The sequence below is a fragment of the Carlito syrichta genome, unplaced genomic scaffold (genome assembly GCF_000164805.1).
Source record: "Carlito syrichta isolate Samal-C Ts95f unplaced genomic scaffold, Tarsius_syrichta-2.0.1 Scaffold135721, whole genome shotgun sequence".
Lineage (NCBI taxonomy): Eukaryota > Metazoa > Chordata > Mammalia > Primates > Tarsiidae > Carlito > Carlito syrichta.
In genome coordinates this window covers 20,151-27,221 of record NW_007079817.1, presented here as the reverse complement: position 1 = coordinate 27,221, position 7,071 = coordinate 20,151, and positions in this window count along the sequence as shown.

The following is a 7,071-nucleotide window of genomic DNA, read 5'->3' as shown; positions in this document are numbered from 1 at the left end:
ACTGCACTCCAGTCTGGGCGACAGAGTGAGACTCCAACTCAAAAAAAAAAAAACAGTGGGGTACAATTCAGGGTTAGGTATACAAATGTTCATTATGCAGGTACCCTTGAAAAAATGTTATAATGAAAAGAAAAGATGAAGATGTCTCCACAAAATTGAAAAACCACAAAAAATCCATAATGAGAGGAGGAACAAATAAATTGTGGTCTGTTAATTTGTACGTTGTAGTCAGGCACGGTGGCTCACACTGTAATCCCAGCACTTTGGGAGGCCAAGATGGGAGGATCACTTGAGGCCAGGAGTTCAAGACCTGGCTGAGCAATGTAACAAGACCCCGTCTCTAAATAAGTAAAATAAAATGACACTAGTACTCATTCCACTCCAGGCTTTTCTCAAAACTCCTTTTTTTTTTGAGTTGGAGTCTCACTCCGTTGCCCAGGCTGGAGTGTGGTGGCACGCTCACAGTCACCCCAGCATTGACCTACTGGACTCTGGTTATCCTTCCGCTTCAGCCTTTCAAGTAGCCAGAACCAGGTTTGCACTACTACTCTGGCTAATTTTTTATTTATTGTAGAGACAAGGTCCCACCAAGTTGCCTGGGCTGGTCTCGAACCTGCGGGCTCAGGCAATCCACTCGCCATAGGCTGAGCCATCAAACCTGGCCTTTTTTTTTTTTTTTTAATTAGTTGAAGTCTCACTCTGTGGCCCAGGCTTGCACACTCATGGCCACCACAGCCTCTACCTGCTGGGCTCAGGTGATCCCCCTGCCTCAGGCTTCCAAGTAGCTGGAACTGAAGCTGGGTGCAGTGGCTCATATCTATAATCCCAGCACTTTGGGAGGCCCAGGTGAGAGGATTGCCTGAGCCCAGGGGTTTAAGAACAATCTGAGCAACTTGGCAAGACCTTGTCTCTACAATAAATCAAAAAATTAGCCAGGCGTGGTGGCGCACCTGTAGTTCCAGCTACTTGGAAGGCTGAGGTGGAAGGATTGCCTGAGCCCAGCAGGTCGAGGTAGTGGTGGCTATGAGCGTGCCACTGCACTCCAGCCTGGGTGACAGAGTAAGACTCCAACTCAAAAGCAAACAAGCAAACCAAGAAGCTAGAACTACAGGCACACGCTACCACACCTGGCTTATTTCTTGATTTACTGTAGAGATGAGGTCTCACCAAGTTGCCCAGGCTGGTCTCAAACCCCTGGGCTCAGGCAATCCTCTCCCCTCTGCCTCCCAAAGTGCTGAGATTACAGGCGTGAGCCACGGCACTCTGCTAAACTCTTTTTTTTTTTTTTTTCAGTTGGAGTCTCACTCAGTTGCCCAGACTGGAGTGCAGTGGCTGCTCCCAGCCACCGCAGTCTCAACCTGCTGGGCTCCGGCGATCCTTCTGCCTCAGCCTTCCAAGTAGCTGGAACTACAAGTGTGCGCTACCACGCCCAGCTGATTTTTTTATTTTTTTTTGAGTTGAAGTCTCATTCTGTTGCCCAGACTGGAGTGCAGTGGCCGCTTCCAGCCTCTACAGTCTCAACCTGCTGGGCTCCGGCAATCCTTCCGCCTCAGCCTTCCAAGTAGCTGGAACTACAGGAGCGCGCTACCACACCCAGCTAATTTTTTGATTTTTTGTGGAGATGAGGTCTCGTCAAGTTGCCCAGGTGGGTCTCGAACCCGCGGGCTCAGGCAATCCACTCACCTCGGCCTCCCAAAGTGCTGGGATTACAGGCTGACCCACCAAACCCGGCCTGATTTTTTAATTTTATTGTAGAGATGAGGTCTCGCCAAGTTGCCCAGGCGGGTCTCGAACCCGCGAGCTCAGGCAATCCACTCACCTCAGCCTCCCAAAGCGTGGGATTACAGGCTGAGCCACTGAACCTGGCTTGCTAAACTCTTTATGTGTTTTACCTTTCTTGGTGCCTCCAACACACTCTGGGTTTGGGATTTCGAATAACGCTGTTTGCAGAGGAGGAAACTGAGGCACAGAGAGCCTAAGGGACTGCCCTGGGTCGCACAGGAACTGAGCTGGGATTTAAACTTGGGCCATCTGGTGCCAACTCTTTCATGTGCAGCCCCCCTGCTTCTTCTCAGACGGCACAGAGTGTCCCATCTGTAGCTGCTCCCAGGAGTTTTCTGGAGATAGGTTCACGTGTATCCAACAGAGCATAGAACCTTCCTGGAAAGATTCCTGGGAAACTAGGCCTCTTGGCTGTTTTGGGGAGGGGGCTGACTGTTCCTTGAACTCTCCCATTCAAAAGAACACAAAGAGACTTTGTTTGCTTCTCCCCCTTTCCTCTCCCCACCCCCTGGAATTTTGTTTTTAATTCACTAATTCTTGGCTTTTCCCAGGCCCCGTGGGAGCCGCAGGGATGCCACTCCCTGCATGGCCAGGGGAACCCCCCACTTCATATTCCTTCCTGGTTTCCCCAGGACTGTCTTCGTTATAGCTTGGAAAGTCCCTCATGGGGAAACCCCCTCAGTCCAGGGGAAACCTGGCCTATTGGTCAGTCTTGGGCCTTCCTGGTAGGCTGGGTCAGGAAGGTAAGAATTTGGACAGGAGAGTTTGGGCCCTGGCAAGAGAGCCTTCCCATAGCTTCCCTGGCCTCTTGTCTTCACAGGTCAAGTAAGGGTGCCAGTCCTTCTTGAAAAGAACCTGGGCCAGGTGTGGTAGCTCCTGCCCATAACCCCAGCACTTTGGGAGGCCGGGGCAGGAGGATCACTTGAGCTCAAGAGTTGGAGACCAGCCTAGGCATCATAGCGAGACTTTGTCTCTATTTAAAAACAATAATAGGCTGCAATCCCAGCACTTTGGGAGGTGGAGGGAAGAAAATTGCCTGAGTCCAGGAGTTGGAGACCAGCCTGTGCAACTTGGTGAGACCTCGTCTTTACAATAAATCAAAAAATTCACTGGGCGTGGTGGCACATGCCTGTAGTCCCAGCTACTTGGAAGGCTGAGGTGGAGGGATCTCCTGAGCCCAGCAGATCAAGGCTGCAGTGGTTGTGAGCGTACCACTGCACTCCAGCCTGGGTGACAGAGTGAGACTCCAACCCAAAAAAAGTTTAAAATTAAAAATAAAAACAACAATAATAGGCCGGGTACGGTGGCTCATGCCTGTAATCTTAACACTTTGGGACATTGAAGCAGGAGGATCACTTGTGCCTTAGGATTTCAAGATCAGCCTGGGCAACATGGCAAGACCCTGTCTCTATATAAAATAACAAAAGTAGCCAGGCGTGGTGACACCCACCTGCAGTCCCAGCTACTCAAAAGGCTGAGGCGGGAAGATTGCCTAAGCCCGGAAGACTGCCTGAGCCCAGGAGGTTGAGGCTGCGGTGAGCTGTGAGCATGCCACTGTACTTCAGCCTGAGCAACAGAGTGAGTCTCTGACTTCAAAAATAAAAATAGGAGCCGGGTTCTGTGGCTCAGCCTGTAATCCCACGCCTTTGGGAGGCTGAGGTGGGTGGATTGCCTGAGCCCATGGGTTCGAGACCCGCCTGGGCAACTTGGCGAGACTTTATCTCTACAATAAATAAAAAAAAAATTAGCCGGGTGTGGTAGCACGCACCTGTAGTTCCAGCTACTTGAACGGCTGAGGTGGAAGGATCAATGGAGCCCAGCAGGTGGAGGCTGCGGTGGCCTGGAGCGGCCACTGCACTCCAGTCTGGGTGACAGAGTGAGACTTCAACTCAAAAAATAAAATAAAATAAAATAAAAAATAAAAATAGGACCAGGCACAGTGGCTCCTGCCTATAATCTCAGCTCTTTGGGAGGCCGAGGTGAGAGGATTGCCTGAGCCCATGTGTTCGAGACCAGCCTGGGCAACTTGGTGAGACCTCATCTCTACATTTAATCCAAAAAAAACTAGCTGGACAAGATGGCGCGTGCCTGTAGTTCCAGCTCCTTGGAAGGCTAAGGCGGAAAGATCACTGGAGCCCAGCAAGTTGAGGCTGCGGTGACTGTGTGTGTGCCACTGCATTCCAGCCTAGGCAACAGAGTGAGACTCCAACTCAAAAAATAGATTAAAATTAAAAATAAAGTAACCTGGGAATGTCCAGGGACTGACCCAGCATCCAGGCGGGTAACCTGCGAGCTATTGTTCTAATTTATTATGATTACCGAGATTATTACAACCCTTGTCACTACTGGTCACCCCATCTGGTGTTTCCTGCTGGTTCCTTCTGGAGTGCTGGTTACCGGTGCCTCGGCCCATCCGGCCCTCTGGGGTCCAGCCTCCAATCCCAGAGCCTCCTGCAGGCCTGCTCTTGAAGAGTCTGGTACCCTCAGCTTCCTGCCGCTACACTCCCAGCAGCAACAGAGAGGAAGCTGAGGCCTGAAGATCAAGGCCAGCCCTTCTGCCGACGCCAGCCTGGGACTCCTGACTTCCAGGCCATCACTCCCCTGGTGCTGGCTCCTTGGGTCACCTACTAGGCTCTAGGTACTGAGAACACCGCAGCCAACCAGACCCTCTCCCTAGCGGGGCTGGTGATCTAGGACTGAAGACGGTCACGAGAAAAACAGCTACTCAAGGAAACTTCGGGTGAAACGTCAGGTTGCAATAAAGAAAATACAGCAGAGAAAAGGGGCAGCAGGGTCAGGCGCAGTGGCTCATGTCTGTCATCCCAGCACTTTGAGAGGCCAAGGTGGGAGGTTCACTTGAGCCCAGAAGTTTGAGACCAGCCAGGGCAATAAAGAGAGACCCTGAACTGACAAAAAATTTAAAAATTAGCAGGTGTGGTGGCACACACCTGTAATCCCAATTACTCGGGAGGCTGAGGCAGGAGGATCGCTTGAATCCAGGAAACTGAGACTGCACTGAGTCAGATATGTGCTACTGCACTCCACCCTGGGCAACAGAGTGAGACCCTAACTCAGGGGAAAAAAAGAGGGAGAACATGAGTGCATGGAGGGCAGGCATGGAGGGTTCTGGGTGGTTGAGGAGTGCGGCATGTCGTGAGTGCTCACAGGTGCACTGTGGCGCATTCGGGGAGGACAGACTGGATGGCAAAACCAGGAGCCAGGATCCAGGGTAGAGCAGCTGTATGTGTCAGGTGTGCCATGGTGGCAGCTGAACTGGGAGGGATGTCTTAGCCCATTTTCTGTTGCGGATAACAGAATCCCTGGAACTGAGTAATTCATGAGGAATGAAATCTACTCCTGGCCAGGCGCAGTGGCTCATGCCTATAATCCCAGCACTTTGGGAGGCGAGCTGAGAGGATTGCCTGGGCCCATGGGTTCAAGACTAGCCCGGGCAACTTGGCAAGACTTCATCCCTACAATAAATTTTAAAAAAATTATCCAGGTGTAGTGGTACATCTCTGTAGTCCCAGCTACTTGGAAGGCTGAGGCAGAAGGATCGCCTGAGCCCAGCAGGTCGAGGCTGCGAGCTCCAGCCTGGGCGACAGAGTGAGACTCGGACTCAAAAAAAAAAAAAAAGAAAGAAATCTATTCCTTATAGTTCTGGAGGCTGAGAAGTGCAAGGCTGAGGGTCACACTTGGTGAAGGCCTTCTTGCTGTTGAGAAATCTCCACAGAGGCCTGAGGTGACACACAACATCACACAGTATCACATGGCAAGGGGCCAGGTGTGCTAGCTTAGGTCTCCCTTTTTTTGAGTCAGGGTCTCACACTGTCACCCAGGCTGGAGTGCAGTGGTAAGATTACAGCTCACCGCAGACTTGACCTCCAGGACTCAAGCAATTCTCCTGCCTCAGCCTCCCGAGTAGCTGAAACTCCATGTGCAAGCCACCATGCCTGGCCTCTAATCACCTGGTAAAGGCCCTATCTCTCAATATGTATCACCACATTGGGGATTAAGTTTCAATATATGCCAGGTGCAGTGGCTCACACCTGTCATCCCAGCATTTTGGGAGGCTGAGGCAAGAGGATTGCCAGAGCCCAGGGATTCAAAACCAGCCTGGGCAACATGGCAAGTCCTTATCTCTAAATAAATAAAAAATTTAGCCAGGCATGGTGACGCACACCTGTAGTTCCAGCTACTTGGAAGACTGAAGCAGAAGAATCAACTGAGCCCAGCAGGTCAAGGCTGCGGTGGCCACGAGCATGCCACTTCACTCCAGGCTGGGTGACAGAGTGAGACTCCAACTCCAAAACAAACAAACAAAACAGTTTCAATATGAGTTTTGGAGAGGATAAACATTCAAATCACAGCAAGGGGTGAGAAGCCAGTGGGTGTCGCTGAGGAAGCAGAGGTAGATGTGAGAAAAGCAGAAGAGTCAAAGATGACCCTAAGGTTTTCCTCTCTGAGCTAACCAATATTTCCACTTTTTTCCTGAGTCCTTCCAGAGTGGGCTGAGCAGGCACAATGAAACACAAATCAAGGCTGGTGTGATGTCTCACATCTGTAATCCCAGCACTTGGGGAAGCTGAGGTAGGAGGATCGCTTGAGGCCAAGAATTCCAGTTCAGCCTGGGCAACATAGTAAGATCCCATCTCTACAAAAAGATTTTAAAAAATAAGTTAATACAAATCCATATGTGCCTTTTGTTCCTCTTCCTGATTTGTTGTAGAGACGAGGTCTTGCCATGTTGCCTAGACTGGTTTTGAACTCCTGGGCTCAAGAGATCCTCTCGCCTTGGCCTTCCAAAGTGCTGGGATTATAGGCGTGAGCCACCATGACCAAACAGTGACTCTTTTTTATGAAATATACAAGTCAGGTGCAGTGGCTCATGCCTGTAATCTAGCACTTTGAGAGGTGGAGGCAAGAGGACTGCCTGAGTCCAGGGTTTCAAGACCAGCCTGGGAAATATGTGAGACCTCATTTCTACAATAAATTAAAAAATTATGCTGGGCTTGGTGGCTCAACCTGTAATCCCAACACTTTGGGAGGTCAAGGAGAGTGGGTTGCCTGAGCCCGTGGGTTCGAGACCAGCACGGGCAACTTGGCAAGACCTCATCTCTACAATAAAATTTAAAAAAAATTAGCCAGACATGGAAGCGCATGCCTGTAGTTCCAGCTACTTGGAAGGCTGAGGCAGAGGGATTGCCGAAGCCTAGCAGGTCGACGCTGGGGTGGCCGTGAGTGTGCCACTGCACTCCAGTCTGGGCGACAGAGTGAGACTCCAACTCA